The following is a 16892-nucleotide window of genomic DNA, read 5'->3' as shown; positions in this document are numbered from 1 at the left end:
CCACATAAAGATAAAAAGATAAAATAAAGATATTGTGTCCTTCTACAACTAAAAAATAAGTATTTTTAATAAAATAAAATAAAGATATTGTGTCCACCTAAAACTAAAAAATAAATTTAAAAAAATAAATAAAATTCCAGGCATGTATGATTTTGTCAAAATCTATCCAGCTACTGTGAATAACTATAATGCTCTAATTAAATATATATATATATATATATATATATATATATATATATATATATATTCAGTCCTGCAATGACCATTATATATGTCACTATTTAAAATTCCAGGGCTGGGGATGTGGCTCAAGCGGTAGCGCGCTCGCCTGGCATGCATGCGGCCCGGGTTCGATCCTCAGCACCACATACCAACAAAGATGTTGTGTCCGCCGAGAACTAAAAAAATAAATATTAAAAATTCTCTCTCTCGGGCTGGGGATGTGGCTCAAGCCGTAGGGCGCTCGCCTGGCATGCGTGCGGCCCAGGTTCGATCCTCAGCACCACATACAAACAAAAATGTTGTGTCTGCCAAGAACTAAAATAAATAAATAAATTCTCTCTCTCTCTCTCTCTCTCTCTCTCTCTCTCTCTCTCTCTCTCTCTCTCTCCTTTCCTCTCTTTAAAAAAAAATTCTCTCTCTCTCTCTCCTCTCTCACTCTCTCTTAAAAAAATAAAATTCCATTATTTAAGTGAAAAAGTCAGATTGTTTGTTACACATGCATACATGCACATGAGAAAGTGATATTAAAATCTTTGAATCTATTTCTAGAACCCTTTAGTGTTATCAATTTTTGTTTCATTGGGAGATTTGTTATGAGGTGCTTATATGCTTGAAATTATTGTTTTCTTGATTTTTTTGTCTCTTTCATTATGAAAAGCTGCTCATCTCTGGTAATACTCTGTCTTGAATTCTACTGTGTCTTATGCTAGTGTTTGCTTGGTATGTCTTTTTCATACTTTTACTTTCAACATGTCTGTATCTTTATGCTTAAAATGTGCTTCTTGTAAATAACATATAGCTATTTTGTCTAGCCTGACAGTCTCTGCCTTTTAACTGGTGTGTGGCAGATTGTGTTTTTCAAAGGTAGCCCCAACACTATCTCCCATCCCACATGCTCTTCTGGAACCTTGCCACCTCCCCATCAAGAGGTGGAATTTAACCCTCCCCTGTATAATCTGGGCAGGCTTGTGACTTGGTTTATAATTAAGAGAATATGGTAAAAGTGCTGCTTGATTTCTGAGGCTGGGTCAGAAGAAGGAATGCAGCTTCTGCTTTGTTGGCAGAGATACTGGCCTGTCAAGGCCACAGAGAAGTCCAGCTTCCCCATCATCTATGAGAAAGCCCAAACCAGCCACCATGGAGAGAAAACACAGAAGGGCTCAGAGGCAACATGAAGGAGAGAGGCCCAAACAGCAATAAATTGCTCTAGTGTTACACTGTTTCAGCCTCAGCCCCTGTCTGTCTAACACTGACCGTGTGAAGGACCCTGAACCAGAACTGTCTAACTGAGCCCTTCCCAAATGCCTTTGAGACAATTGTGATCTATCAATCTATGACTCAGTCATTTAATCTATCACTTTAAGTGTCTGATGTAGATATAGGTAGAGAAATACACACACACACACACACACACACATATACACAGTTTGACATTTTATCCATTTAAAATGTGCAATTGAGTATCATTCATTATATTCCCAGTATTGAACAACTATCATCACTGTCTGTTTCCAAAACATTTTTACGACCCAATCAGAAGTTCCATACCCATTAAGCAGAAGCTCTACATTTGCCCCTCCCTGGCATGGCAGCCTCTAATAGTTCTGTCTCCATGAATTTGCCTGAAAAAAAAAAAAAAAGAATTTGCCTGTTCTAGGTCTTTCATATAAGTGGGGTCATACAATATCTGTCCTTTGGCTTTTACTTAGCACAGTACTTTCAAGGTTCATCCGTGTTGTTGGCACAAGTATCCATTTTCCCTCCTTTTGAGGTGGGTGATATTCTACTGTATGGATAGACATGTTTTGTTTAAGCCACTCATCTGCTGGTGGACATTCTGACTGCTTCCACTTTTTTTATGGACACCAATACATTTATTTATTTTATTATTTATATGTGGTGCTGAGAATCGAACCCAGTGCCTCATACGTTCTAGGTAAGTGCTCTACCACTGAGCTACAGCCCCAGTCCCTGAATCCACATTTTGATGATTATGAATAATGCTGCAATAAACATGGGCAAATCATCAGTTTGAGTTCTTGTTCCTTGGTTTGTTTTCAGGATATACATAGGATTGGTACTTCTGGATCATATTAAAATTTCATATTTAAGTATTTGGGGAACTTGTTTCTCATATTCTTGGCTCACAGAAACTATGAGCAATATTAAGAATGGTATTTGTTATTTTATTTTTATTTTTTTTAAATATTTTTTTTGTCAATGGACCTTTATTTTATTTCTTTATATGTGGTGCTGAGAATCGAACCCAGTGCCTCACACATGCTAGGCAAGTGCTCTACCACTGAGCCACAACCCCAGCCCGGTAGTTGTTATTTTAAAACATTAAATTTGGGGCAATTTTTTATGCAATAATGGCTGGAACAGAGCTGGGGTTGTGGCTCTGTGGTAGAGCACCTGCCTAGCATGTGTGGGGCACTGGGTTCGATTCTCAGCACCACATATAAATAAATAAATAATAAAGGTCCATCAACAACTAAAAATATTTTTAAAAATAATAATGACTGGAACAGAGGTTTTTTTGTTTTGTTTTGTTTTGGTGTTTTGTTTGTTTTTTTGGTACTGGGTACTGAACAACTGAGGGTTCTTGCCTACTGAGCCGTATCCCCAGCCCTATTTTATATTTTATTTAGAGACAGGGTCTCACTGAGTTGCTTAACTCACGATCCTCCTGTCTCAGCCTCCCAGCCACTGGGATTACAGGCGTGTGCCACCATGCCTGGCTGGAAGTGAGTTTTACTCCATTTAGTTTATTTATATTTAATATACTTATTGTTATCTTTGTGTTTATGTATACTATCTGTTTTGTGTGTGTGGTGCTGGGGACTGAACCCAAGGTACCATGTGTGCTTTAAACATACAACCCAGCCCACATATACCATATTGATGTTGGATTTTTGTTACTCTTGTTTTTCTTTTTTATTCGTTTTGATTGGGAGGAAATGAATTTTAAAGTATTTTGTCTTGTTTATTGACCTTGTTTTGGTATCTGGGATTGAACTCAGTGGTGCTCTACCTCTGAGCCACGTCCCCAGACCATTCTATGTTTTATTTTTAGACAGGTGCTCTCTAAGTTTCTGAGGCTGGCCTGAAACTTGAGATCTTCCAGTCTTAACCTCCTGAATTGCTGGGGTTACAGGCATGTGCCACTATGCCCAGAAACTTTTAGATTCTAAATGTTCATTCATATAGTCATATATATGTATGTGTGTGTACACACACACACACACACACACACACACACACATATACCAGGGATTCAGCCTAGGGGCACTTAGACACTGAACCACATTCCCAGCTCTTTTGTTTTTTTTTTTTTTTTTTTTTTTAGAGAGAGAGAGAATTTTTAAAATATTTATTTTTTTTTTTAGTTTTCGGCGGACACAACATCTTTGTATGTGGTGCTGAGGATCGAACCTGGGCCGCACACATGCCAGGCGAGCGCGCTACCGCTTGAGCCACATCCTCAGCCCCAATATTTTATTTATTTATTTTCATGTGGTGCTGAGGATTGAACCCAGTACCTCACATGTGCTAGGCAAGTGCTCTACCACTGAGCCATAGCCCCAGCCCTCCCCAGCCCTTTTTATATTTTTAGAGACAGGGTCTCCCTGAGTTGCTAAGGGCCTCACTATTGCTGAGGCTGATGATGAACTAGCAATCCTCCTGCCTCAGTCTCCCAAGCCACTGGGATTACAGTTGTGCATCACTATGCTAGGCTACAAAAGGACAATTCCAAATTATATTGTTATTATTTTAACTTCAAGCAGTAAAGAATCAGTGTATTGCCAGGTGCAGTGGCTCATGTCTGTAATCCCACAGGTTCGGGAGGCTGAGGCAGGAGTTCAAAAGCCAGCCTCAGCAACTTAGTGAGGACCTAAGCAGTGAGACCCTGTCTCTGAATAAAATACAAAACAGGGCTGGGGATGCGGCCTAGTAGTCAAGTGCCCCTGAGTTCAATCCCTGGTACCCCCCAAAAATAAAAGAATAAATGTATTTTTCATTCCTGCCTTCATCTGGAGATTATTTCTCTTCCACTTTATTTCATTGCATGTCCTTTATTCTCATATGGGGATAAAACTATTTTGCCTTAATTTTTGTAAGACTTTTTGCCTGGTCTGGAAATCCAGGCTGACATTTTTTTTCTTTTAGTATTTAAGAATGTTTCACTATCTTCTGCCCCTGTTGTTTCAGGTGAGGGTTAGATGACTGTCATTCTTACCTTTTTTTTTTTTTTTTTTTGTCAAAGTAGCATGTTCTTTCTTTCTCTGGTTGCTTTTAAGATTTTTGTTTTCATTTTTCAGCAGGTTGAATATAAAGTATTTAGAAGAGAATTTATTTACATTTATCTGGCATAGGGTTCACTAAAACTTTTGGATCTGTGGATTGAGGATGTTTTTCATCTATGTTGGAAAGTTTTTGGTCATATCTCTTCAAATGTATTTCCCTTGCCCTGTTCTCTGCCTACATTAAATATTTGATTTTGTTCCACTCATCTCAAATGCTCTGATATATTGGGTTTCCCGCTGTTGTTTCTCTTTGTGCTTTAGTTTGGATAATTTCTATCTTCCTGTCTTCAAGTCCACTGATTCATTCCTCATGTCTAGTTTTTTACTAAGTTCATTAGATATTTCATCTGTGATATCAAAATTTTCATGTCTAGCATTCCCATTTGTACTTTTTTTTGAACCTGGAGATTGAGCCCAGGGTATACTATCACTGAACTACCACTCCCAGCCCTTTTTACTTTTTATTTTGAGACAGGGTCTCACTAAGTTGCCAAATTGGCCTTGAATTTGTGGTCCTCTTGCCTCAGCCTCTTAAACCATTGGGATTACAGTTGTGTGCCACCATACCCAGCTAAGCCTTCTTAATTTTAAATGAGTGTCAGATATCATGTGTAATAGAAGAGTAGAGAGAAAAATAATAACATTTTCATCCAAAGAAGGACATGATTTGGCTAGGCATGGTGGTATATACGTGTAATCCTAGCTACTCAAAAGAATGAGGCAGAAAGATGGCAAGTTTGAGGCCAGCCTCAGCAATTTAATGAAGCCCTGTCTCCAAATCTTATAAAAAGGACTGCCTAGTATTTGTGAGGCCCCTGGGTTTGATCTCAGCACTGCCGAAAAGAAGAGGGGGGAATGACTCTTCTTCCAGATGACTAGGGTGTGTGTGTGTGTGTGTGTGTGTGTGTGTGTGTGTGTGTGTGTGTTTGTCTTTGTGTCTTATAGAATTGTACTGAGTCAGTCTTGTCTATAGTTAAGCTGTGTCTGGATTTCTTGTTGCTTCAGATGGATTCAGTTTCCTACAGATGTCAAATTACTTCAGAGCAGGATCAGAACCTCTGTGTAGCAGAACTTGTGATGAAAGTGCCTGGAGGATTTTTGTTCATTGTCCTGCCCCATGTTTAGACTTTAGTAGACCCACAATCATTTGCTCCAGGCATGTTTTGTCTCAATTTCACTGGCTTCTGCTTTGTACTTAGAGTGAGCTTTAGAGGGTTAAGCTTTCTCTTAGTTCTCCATCCTGCCTTAAGCCTTTGGCAAACCCTTCAGCCAGGGAATGGTCTTTCTCAGCTCTTCTACCCTTCTGCAGTTCTAGTTGCTGCTGCTTCATGTAACCGCAAGGCCTGATGTACCAGGGGGCTTCTCTCCATTCCCCTGACCTGCATTCACACTTTGGCAGTCTCAGCACATCTGTACCTCAGAGAGATCTCTCTGCTCACCTGCCTCCAGAATTTCTTGATGAAGACCCATGGAAAGGAGTAAGTGGGAGAATAAAAACTGTCGAGTTGTAGGGACCTGGAGATTTGGCTACCCATCATGTCATCCCACACCCAACCTTTTAACATTTATTAAAAGATTCTTACACATTCTATGGCAGTCTCTTTCTTCTGCTGCTGTCCTGCCAAGGATAAAAGCAGCCATCTTTTCTCCAAGAAAGGGATTTTTCTGAATTGTATTCTTTTTTCTTCCTAACTTCAGCTTCCTGGTGGGCTTAAAATAAGATGTTTCCAGGCATCTGTAGTTCCAGCTAATTGGAAGGCTGAGGGAGGAGGATGGCTACAGCCCAGTAATTCAAGGTCAGCCTGAGCCACACAATAGATGGGTACCCTATAGGATTTTGTAGGTTATCCATCTCCTTCTTGTAGCTATGGTGGGAGTGATGTTGTCTTAACTTTCTAGTTCCTTTCAGAAGCAAAATGTCCATCTACTGAAATTTTAATTTGTGTTCCCATAGAAAACACTTGTTTGTTCTCTACATGTTACTTTTTTAAAAAAATATTTATTTATTTTTTCTTAGTTCTCGGCGGACACAACATCTTTGTTTGTATGTGGTGCTGAGGATCGAACCCGGGCTGCACGCACGCCAGGCGAGCGCACTACCGCTTGAGCCACATCCCCAGCCCTACGTGTTACTTTTTGTAGCATCCTTTTCTTGTTTCATAGATATATTTACATTCTATTACTTCCTGAAGGGATTTTTAGAAAAAATATCTCTGTACATATGCATGTGTATTTGTAATGCTGGGGATGGAACCCAGGGCCCTACATGTGATAAGCAAGTGTTCTAGCTCTGAACAACACCCCCAGCCCTGAAAATGTATTCATTTTATTTCTTTTTTTATTATTTATTTTTTTGGTATGAGGGACTTGAACCTAGAGGTGCCCTACTACTGAGCTACACCCTCAGCCCTTTTTATTTTTATTTTTATTTTTTGGTACTGGGGATTGAACTCAGGGATACTTTCCCACTCAGTCACATCCCCAGGCCTTTTTCTATTTTATTTAGAGATAGGGTCTTGCTGAGTTGCTTAGGGCCTTGCTAAATTTCTGAGGCTGGTTTGCTTTGAACTCATGGTCCCCCTGCCTTAGCCTCCTGAGCCTCTGGGATTACAAGCATGTGCACCATGCCCATATTTTATTTTATTTTGAGATAGGGTCTACCTAAGTTGCTGAGTCTGGTCTCAAACTTGAGAACTTCTATCTCAGCCTCCCAAGTCACTGGGATTACAAGTGTATGTCACTGTGCCCATCCAGGAAAAAAAAAATTTTTTCTTATCTCCATAGTTGTTTTTCATAGATTGCTTTTCTCTTTCTTGCTGTCACATTAGAGGCTTTTCTCAGATGTCTGGTGATCCTGATTGTCTTCTCATATTACAAACTGGGCACTAAAGAGCTCCTTGGAAAGGATGAGCTTATTGATGTGAGCTTAGCTGTATGGGGATCTAGTTGGGATGTTTTATTGGGGAAGTCTGTTAGTCACCTTTCTGTCATTGTAACAAATATCTGAGATGAACAATTTGCAGAGAGAAAAGGTTATTTTGGCTCATGGCTTCCGAAGTTTCAGCCCATGATCACCTGGCCCATTCTCACCTCATAGCTGTGATGAAAAAAGGAGGAAGTTGAAGGGGCTGAGCCTCACTATTTATTTTGAAGACATGCCTTCAATGACTAGAAGATCTCCCACTAGGCTCTTGTCTTAAAGGTTCCGCCACTTCCCAAAAGCTCTGATCTTAGGACTAAGAATATATGGTTCTTTGGGGAGATATTCCAGATGCAAACCATAACTAACTCCAGAGAAAGCTCTGCAGGCTGATAGTTGGGGCTGACTGTCAGCACTTGAGGAAAAGAGTGGGCTAAGAAAACCCAGAGTGTCCCACATTTAGTAGATAAATCTCCATTTAAGTTTCCCCTTGTTGCTTTGCATATTTCTGGCAATTCTTGCTTGTTTATTTTTCCATGAGTACTTTAGAACTGTTTTGTCTAGTTCCAGAAAAAGAGAAACCTAAAAGAAAGAAAAATGAGATTAAATGTAAAAAAAAAAAATCTCCATTTAATCTCCCTGTTTTCTGTATGGCACCTCCTAAGCTGTCCATGGCATTCCCTCATCAAGACACCACTTTATAAAAAAGCATTTAATTGTGTCTTTGAAGGTAAACAACACATGAAGCTGGACCCCAGGTCATGAGACTGCCAGAACTGCAGGTCCAAAATGTAGTGTGGTTCTCAAGAGTTCAGAAGTGTCAAACTCAAGATTTACAAGCCAGAGAACATACAGGACCCACACATTCCATTTAGCAATTTGCCAATTATCAGAAAAAGACCCCCCAAGAATCTCTCAAGAAGGGGAAAATTCAACTCTTGTTTATAGAGAATGAAGAGTACCAAAAATATTATGTTGTTGTCTTTTCACTTTTCTCACACGATCTGAAGCCTGAGCTATCATAATTCCCAATGCACAGCAGCTGAGGCTGCAGTCTGAGTTGGAGATCAGTCCCTCTGTCATTTACATCAGTTAATGCCACAGCAAGAATGATCGGAGGCAGAGAGCTCTCATCAGGACAGCCTTTTAATAAGCACTGAAAGTGAAAAAGAACCCTCTAGTGGCACATTGATTTAGTTTATAAGATTTTAATTTACAAATTAAAAAAAGCTACACGTTTTACTTTTTCTCCCTTTTCTCTTCTTTCTTCACATCACTCTTTTCCTTACCTTTCTCTTCTCTTTGTCATCTTTCCTATCCTTTTGCTCTCTTCTTTTTCCTGCCCTTCTTTCTTCTCTATATCCCGGTTGGCAATCTTGTTGTTAATGAGGTTGTGCAGGGCAACTACGAAGCGGGTCAGTGAGGCCAAGTACACCATCATCATCTGGTCATTAGTCTTCAGGTAAAAGGCCTTGACAAACTCCTGCAGGCTGACATCAGGCAGCAGGCTGAAGATGTCCTGCAGCTGGTAGATGATCTGGTGGTTGATGGGCAGCTTGCCTGTGGCTACTTTTTCCAGGTAGCTCCTGATATCTAGAAACTTGGAATTCAGTCCCTTCAAACCATGGCCCTGATTTGTGATCCACTTGGAAAGACTGCCCACTGTACCGTCTTTGATGTTTCACAATAAGTGTTCAACCCCAACTTCCTTAGCTTCTTCTGCTCCAATTTTCCCAGTCACATGCTCAAATGTTTTCAAGGTTGGAGTTCCATCATCATGAACTTCTTCGCCTGAAATACATGTTTCTGTGGGCAGCCCCAGGTTTTTTGGCTTTGCATGATAATGACCAATGAGTTAGGGCAGTGTGTTTTCATGAGTTAATTGATGGCAATGTCATTCTTACATAGTTGTTTAGGGCCTGGGTGGTACCAGACAATGATTCTTTAAAAAAAAATTTTTTTTTGTTAGTTGTAGTCAGATAAATACCTTTATTTTATTTGTTTATTTTTATGTGGTGCTGAGGATTGAACCCAATGCCTTAGCATGATAGGCAAGCACACTGCCACTGAGCTACAGCCCCAGCCCCTAGCCAGCCAATTATTCTTTCTCTGACATTAACCTTCTTAAACACTGCATACATGTTTTCCAAATAATCATGATCTAATAACCAGACAGAGTCATGGGCAATCCTGTACAAACCCTGGGGCTTTATCACCTGAGTATAAAGGAAAACCAAAAGAATGGATGATGTTGACATGCCCAGACAGGCTAGCCAAGACATAGATAGTTCCCTGCAGCAGCTGTCCATGACTTAGACAGATTAGGTGGCTCAAACAATGGACATTTATTTTCTCATTGTTCTGGAGGTCAGAAATCCCAGATCAGGGGCTGGGGATATAGCTCAATTGGTAAAGAGCTTGCTTCGAATCACAAAGCCCTGGGTTCAATCCCCAGCACAACAAAATAGAAAACAAAAAGAAAGATCAAGGTGCAGCAGGGCAGCAGGGTCAGTTCCTGGTGAGGGGTCTCTTCTTGATTTGCAGATGGCCACCTGCTCATTGTGTCCTCCTATGGTGGGTCAGGGGATTGAACACTTTCAACCCTATGGGAATCCAAGCCTTTCACTTATGAGCTCATTTCTTAGTTCTTTTGAGGCTCCATCTTCAAATACTGCCACACTTGAGGTTAGAGCCTCAAGATGTGAATTAGGTGGGGGGCACAATGTTCAGTCCATAGCAGTATACATAGAATATATAGTGTGTATCCCATTGGCCTGGACTGACCTTGGATTTACCTGTTTGGATCAGGAGCCAGTGCCTGGCCAAGAACTGCCACCTCTATAGACTGGCCAGTTGCCAATGCAGTTATTTGGCATAAAGGGTTTGCCAAAACAAGGATACCAAGTATTTGAGCCAATCAACTTTCTTCTCTTGGAACTCGAACTGCAGTGAGATTAAAAGCTAATGGGCACATGGAGAAAAGCCATGTGTGCTTGTCATAAAGCAGTAGAAGCCAGGAGAAGCAAAGCTAGGATTAAGCAGAAGCAAAGAGATGAGGAAAAGATGGCCTCAGAAGAGACAGAATAGGAACTGGTTGGTGGTAACAGGAGTCCCCATAACAGTAGCTCAGAGGTGGAGGTTGCATTGTGGATTAGACAATTTAGGCCCTTGACCTGCTTAAAATCCTCTAATTCTAGGTTCCCTGGAGCTCAGGCAGATTAGCTGAGATTACTGCCTTCTTCTTTCCTACCAGAGCCCTCCTTTAAATAGATAGACTGAAGCAAATTGAAGAGATACATGGTGGGGCCAAGGTAGGATGTAGAAGAGAAAAACCAAGTGGGAACTCATATATTTGGTACCTAGTCCAAACACAGGAGTGATAACAGGGAGGAAGTTGGAGAACTGGAAGGAACAGAGTGAAGGCTGTGCCCAGAGGATTAGCATTTGGGATTTAACATGAAGGAGGATGTTGAGGTGAGATCAACAAGGTCTTGAGAGATAAAAACGTCAAGAAATTGAAAGGTTGGGATGTTGTCCAGGAAGAGAAGACAGTGAGCCATTGGCCATTGGCAAATGAGTTGGTGATGAACACAAAATGGCTGACTGACACATAGAAGATACTGATTCCACCTCCTGACCCAGAGGGTAGGAGCCCTGGTCCTGGGGGGTCTGTGAAGACAGTGGGTGAGACTTCACTTGACAGAGAGGCAGTTGAATTTGTTAGCTGTGGAACAAAGGTGCACAGAGAACTTTGTGGAGAGCTTCCAGTGGAAGGCTTCAGCAGGAAGACAGGCCTAAAGAAAGGAAGCCCAGGGGCTGGGGATGTGGCTCAAGCGGTAGCACGCTCGCCTAGCATGTGTGCGGCCCGGGTTCGATCCTCAGCACCACATACCAACAAAGATGTTGTGTCTGCGGAAAACTGAGAAATAAATATTAAAAATTCATAAAAAAAAAAGAAAGGAAGCCCAGAAGACTGTGGAGAGGACAAGACCAAGGATAACCCCAAGGAGTGACTGGTCAGAAGTCTGTCACCTCTGAGGTACAAATGGGAATTCTAGGGTACATGAGGTGGTAACCAGGGCTTCATGTTCTCCTAGTTGTGTACCCAAATAACAAATTAGAAACTTGGACTTCCTTATTAGTTGGTCATTGTGGTGCATATCTGTGATCCTAGTGACTAGGGAGGCTGAGGCAGGAGGATGCAAATTCAAACCCAACCTAGGCAACTTAGACCCTGTCTCAAAATAAAGAACAAAAAGGGCCAGGTGCAGTGTCCCACACCTGTAATCCCAGCAGCTCAGGAGGCAGAGGCAGAAGGATTGCAAGTTCAAAGCCAGCCTCAGCAAAAGCGAGATGCTAAGCAACTCAGTGAGACTCTGTGTCTAATTTAACACAAAATAGGACTGGGGATGTGGCTCAGGGGTCAAGTGCCCCTGAGTTCAATCCTGGCACCCCCTGCCCCCACCCCCCAAAAAAAGGGCTGGAGATGTGGATCAGTGGTATAGACCCCTGGGTTCAATCCCCAGTACCAAAAAATAAGAAATAAAATGAAAAAAGAAAAAAAATTAAAAAAAGAAACTTGTACTGCCTTCCTTACATACATAAACAAAGCAAATCCCTGGGAGAAAAGCTATATATATATATATTTTTTTTTTTTTCATACAGTGTCTCACTATGTTGCCCAGGCTGGCCTTGAGCTCCTAGGCTCCAATATGTAATGGTTTAAAAAAAAAAAAAACAATAACTATTTATCATCACACAATTTCTGTGGGTGAGGATTCAGGAGTGGCTTAGCTGGATTGTTCCAACTGAAAGTGTCTCATGCAGTTGCACTCAGGATGTTGGTCAGCACTGAAGTCACAGGAAGGCATGGATGTTTTTGTTTTTGGTGCTGGGGATGGAACCCAGGGCCTCACATGTGCTAAGCACATGTTCTAACACTGAGCCACATCCCAGTCCCAGAGAACCATTTCCAAAATGGTAACATGGTTATAGGTGGGACACTTTCTTTCCATCCTATGTGAGTGCCTCTGCAGGGCTGGTGAGTGTCCTCACAGTGTGGTAGCAGGCTTTTCCCAAAAAGCAATCCAAGAGAGGAAGTGAAGCAGTGGTGCCTTTATGACCTGCTCCCCAAAGTTGTCACTCCTGCTTTCTCTGATTCATTAGTAGCCAGGCACCAAGTCCAGTCAGTACTCACAGGGAGGGGCACTGGGCACCACCTCTTGAGGAGAGGGATATCAAAGAATTTGTGGATCTACATTATAACCACTGGAGTGGATATATTGATTAACTTTAGACTTTGTTAAGAATGCATGTTAAAATAGCTAAAGTAACTATTAAAAAATTCATACAGTGCTTTTAAATAAACAGACGGGAAATGAAATGAGAAGCAAACTCAATCCATCTGAGAGATGGCCTACAACAGAGGGTGTGCCTGGGCCTGTCACCTGCTCTCAGTCTTCATTCTCACCTCCGACTTCCATACAGCTGGGCTTTGGGAGACAAATTTGGTGCCCTCAGGGAGATTTGAGACGCTATGGGAAGGCAGTTGTGTTCCTGCTGGGCATCAAGGAGGTTCCTGTGTCCAGCCTCCATGGCTTGGGTGTTAGGAGGCACTTGTGGCAGAGATGGATTCTGCATCTGGGAGAGGAACTGGGAAAACAGGGCAAATAGAAAGCACAGAATAAGCACCAATAAATCCAAATAGAACAGCAATCATCATAAATGTAATCAAACTATACTGCTAAAAAGACGAAGATGGGACTGGGCATTGTGGCACATGCCTATAATCCCAGCTACTCAGGAGGCTGAGGCAGGAGGATTCCAAGTTCAAGGACAGCCTCAGCAACTTAGGGCTGGGGATGTAGCTCAATGATACACTTGCCTAGCATGTACTAGGCCCTGGGTTTAATTCCCAGTGCTGGAAAAAAAAGACAAACATGTATAAACATAAATTGGCCATATGACCCAGAAACCCAGTTCTTGGCTACTAACCTAGTTAACCTTAGACAAGTGAAAAAGCATGTTCACACAAAAGCCTGCACATGAATATTTACAGGAGTTCTATTCATATACTCCAAAACTGGAAACAACCCAGATGTCCTTCAATGAGTGAATGCCTAACCACAATCTGATACATCCAAAGAGAGAAATACTACTTATCAATGAAAATGAACATATTGGGCTGGGGATATAGCTCAGTTGGTGGAGTGCCTGCCTCACATGCACAAGGCCCTGGATTTAATCCCCAAAACTACAAAAAGAAATAAAAGTAAAAGGAACAGACTACTGGTACACACATGCACAAAACAGGATGAATCTCAAAAATTAGACTGCCTAAGTGAAGCAGATCAGTGGGGGACAGAGGCCAGGGCATGGAGACAGTTGTTGACTGCAAAGTTGTAGGAGAGAATTTGGGGAAGTGGCAGAAATTATTTATAGCTTGATTTTGGTGGTGAATGTATGACATTTATCAAAATTCACCAACTGTATTTCAAAGGGGTAAATTTTACTGTGTGTATATTATACTTTGATACAGATGATTTTTTTTGTGTGTGTGTGTGTGGTGCTGGGGATTGAACCCAGGGTCTTGTGCATGTGAGACAGGCACTCTACCAACTGAGCTATATCCCCAGGCCTAATACAGCTGATTTTTAAAAGATAAGAATTGTCACACTGGATCAAACCAAAACCAACTATAATGCTACTTCCAGGAGATCAAGGAAAGCTATGGCAAGCTCACAAGCCCACTCTGCCTGCCTGCTGCCACTCTTCCTGCCCCACTGTTGGCTGCTGTCTGTGATGTTCATCCCTTATTACTTGACCCATCATCTGGGGGATCTGGCCAGACTCTGGGGGGCTGCCTAGGTCCAGTCCCTGTGACTAAGAGGAGTGGGTCATGGAGAGCACTCGATCATGACCACCAAACTGCAGAGGCTGTGAAGTGCACTTGACTTTGAAAGGTGCATGGGTGGGCAAGACATAGCCATCTGCCCAGTGATCCCATGAACCTCCACAGTGAGTATGAGGCAGTGGAGGGAATGCTCACCTTATATTCAAGGCCAATCCTCTGGCTGCTTCTGTGACTTGCTCTGCCTGTGATCTCTCTCTCCTGCTCTCACTCCCATTGGCCCCTCCACTTTGGCATAGGAAGCAAGAAAATGGACTTTACAGTAAAACAGACATGAGTTCAAATGCCAGTTATGCCTTTTATGTTCTGGATAATCTTGATTAAGTCACTTGAATCCTCTAAACCTGTTTCCTCATCTGTGAAATGGGGGCACTGGTTGCATCTACTTCACAGTGCAGTGCTGAGGAGGAGGGGTATGCAGAATGCAGGTGGAATGAACACTCTATGGAGCCCCTCTTGACTGCATAACTGCTTCTTTCTGGATCTGGGTTCCTTACTTGGAGAATGAGGATAATAATAGGACCTTCATCACCAGGCTATGTGTGAATGCAATGAACTAAGGGAGAGAAAGAGACTCTTCTAAGCAGCACTCCCTGGGTGCATCCCTTGAGTTCTTTGGGTTCCAGTCTCTTCACCTGTGATGTGGGACTAATGCTTGATCAGACCTCACTAGGTTGGTGTGGAAAATAAATGTGCTAATACATGGAATGTGCTTAGAACAAGGCAGGTCTGTGGTACTGCTTACCAATGCAATACAGTGTAATCAGCATAATTCATATTTATAAAATAAATGAATGCTGCACCCATCATTATGCATTAGCAGGTACATGCTAAACAGGTCCTATTCCTTTCCCTTCTTACTTTACCCTTGTCAATGTCATCATAGTGATCATCATAAAACCCCAGATTAGGTCAAGGATTTGCAGAAGTTGGGGCTTGGGGAAAAGCTGGCGAGTTGGGATGAGTGGAGTGACCAGCTGGAGAGCAGAGGCCCACAGTCAGCTTCTGCCTGGCCTATCAGAGGTCACATCAGTGCAGGCAGGAAGCTGACCATAGCTCAGTGCCTCCTGGAAAATACCCCCTCTCTGCCCAGCTCTTGGCCCCCTGGCCTTGTGACCTAGGCCAGCTCAGTCTTCCTTCCCTCTTCCTAAAGATGTTGGGCCAGTGGCACTTCAAGAGCTTTGCCCACAGCTCCACTCTGGGGCCACTAGAACCAAGTGGTGGGCCACTGGCAGCTCTGGGAGGGGCAGGCAGCCCCCTTGGCTCTCCCTCTCCCTGGAAGCCCAGAACCTTCACTATTTTTTGTCCATTCTCCTCCTAAAGACCCCTAGAAACATGGCATCCGGGCCATCTCAGAGGGTGGGTGGGACCACCCCAAGCCTTCACTTTCAGGGTAAAAGCGATTGGTGGGAGATGGTCCAATGGGGGTGGGGAATCCAGTCCAGGATACCAGAGCCATTTTCCTGTGGGCCCTTGGGAAGACCCTGCACCACTTGGGGTGTGTCGGGAGGCTAAGCTGAGCCCCCCCCCCCAATGCTTCACTGGGCAACAGGTATGCCCATAAAAATACCTTGGCCACCAGGGCTGCAATCTGCCATCTGGGCCCTAGGCCTTCCTTGCCCTGCGGCTTCGGCCAGCTCAGCTTGCTCCGGAATTCCAGCCCCCTCCACCTCTCCTCGCTTGGGAGGTCACGGCAACTAGCCTAGAAGGGGGCGCTGGGGAGGAGCTCCTTCCTCCCCCCTCCCCCCCACCCCGCACTGGGCTGCAGCGCAGGGCTGCAGGGAGTATGGGACCGTGCGAAAAGGTCGGGATGAGGGCAATTCCGAAGACAAAGAAATAAGACACCGGGCCTGGTGGGGAGTAGAGGAAGATCTGGGAGTGGGAGTGTCAGGCCTAGGGGCGCCCTCTGCGCGACCTTTCGTCCCTGGGCTCGGGTCTCGCTGGGGCTTAGGGGCGCGCTTGAGCAGATGCCTCCTCAGAAGGCTGGGGACTGAGGCCCACGCACCCCTCCCGGAAGGACCCGGACTGGGTGCTCAGGATAGCGGGGGACTCAGAGGAGAGCGGGTAGAGGGACACTGGAATCCTGCCCTGGGTGTTGGGGGACGTCCAAATGCCTGACTATCGGGGCCGGCTGAGACCGCCTTGCGTAAGGGTGCGGGTCTCTGGCCAGAGCCCTCGAGGACAGGATGGGGGTGGGGGCAATGTGTTCCTCGTCGGGGTCCTCTCTCCACCGCCCAAGCCCGGGCCCCTGGGCGCATCCCTGCCTGGAGACTCCCGCTTCGAGACGCCACGGCGGCGGGGGCTCCCTGGTGGTGGGGCTGGAAACACTCTTGAATCGGGGACCTCAGAGCTGCGGGCGCAGGTGCCACGGATCTCCAGGAAGGGGCCACCAAGGGGGTCCCCAGTCCACGCCGGGCTCTGCGGCCAGACTCTGCTGGGAAGATGCGCGAGGGCGCGGCGGGGCGGGGCCGTCGGCCAGGGAGGTGATCTCACTCCCCCTCCCCCTCCGCCCGCGCTCCCCCTCCCCCTCCTC

At 43.9% G+C, this 16892-nt stretch overlaps 1 long non-coding RNA gene and 1 pseudogene across 2 annotated transcripts; both read right to left on the bottom strand.

Moving 5' to 3' along the window:
- Nucleotides 1-8688: 8688 nt before the first annotated feature.
- Nucleotides 8689-9707, bottom strand: LOC308638960 (26S proteasome non-ATPase regulatory subunit 7-like; annotated as a pseudogene). Its single transcript has 2 exons — nt 9509-9707; nt 8689-9368 (listed from the first exon to the last, which is right to left on the bottom strand). The product of its transcript is annotated as a 26S proteasome non-ATPase regulatory subunit 7-like (transcript).
- A 3122-nt stretch (nt 9708-12829) lies between these two features.
- Nucleotides 12830-16872, bottom strand: LOC308639129. The gene is made up of 3 exons (XR_014019984.1): nt 15930-16872; nt 14498-14587; nt 12830-13101 (listed from the first exon to the last, which is right to left on the bottom strand). It is a non-coding gene; the product is annotated as an uncharacterized lncRNA (long non-coding RNA).
- Between the last annotated feature and the right edge of the window lie 20 nt (nt 16873-16892).

Source organism: Spermophilus citellus, assembly GCF_964194105.1.
Source record: "Spermophilus citellus genome assembly, chromosome: X".
Classification (NCBI taxonomy): Eukaryota; Metazoa; Chordata; class Mammalia; order Rodentia; family Sciuridae; genus Spermophilus; species Spermophilus citellus.
Note: the sequence above shows the minus strand (reverse complement) of the source record. Positions and strands in the feature narration are given on the sequence as shown.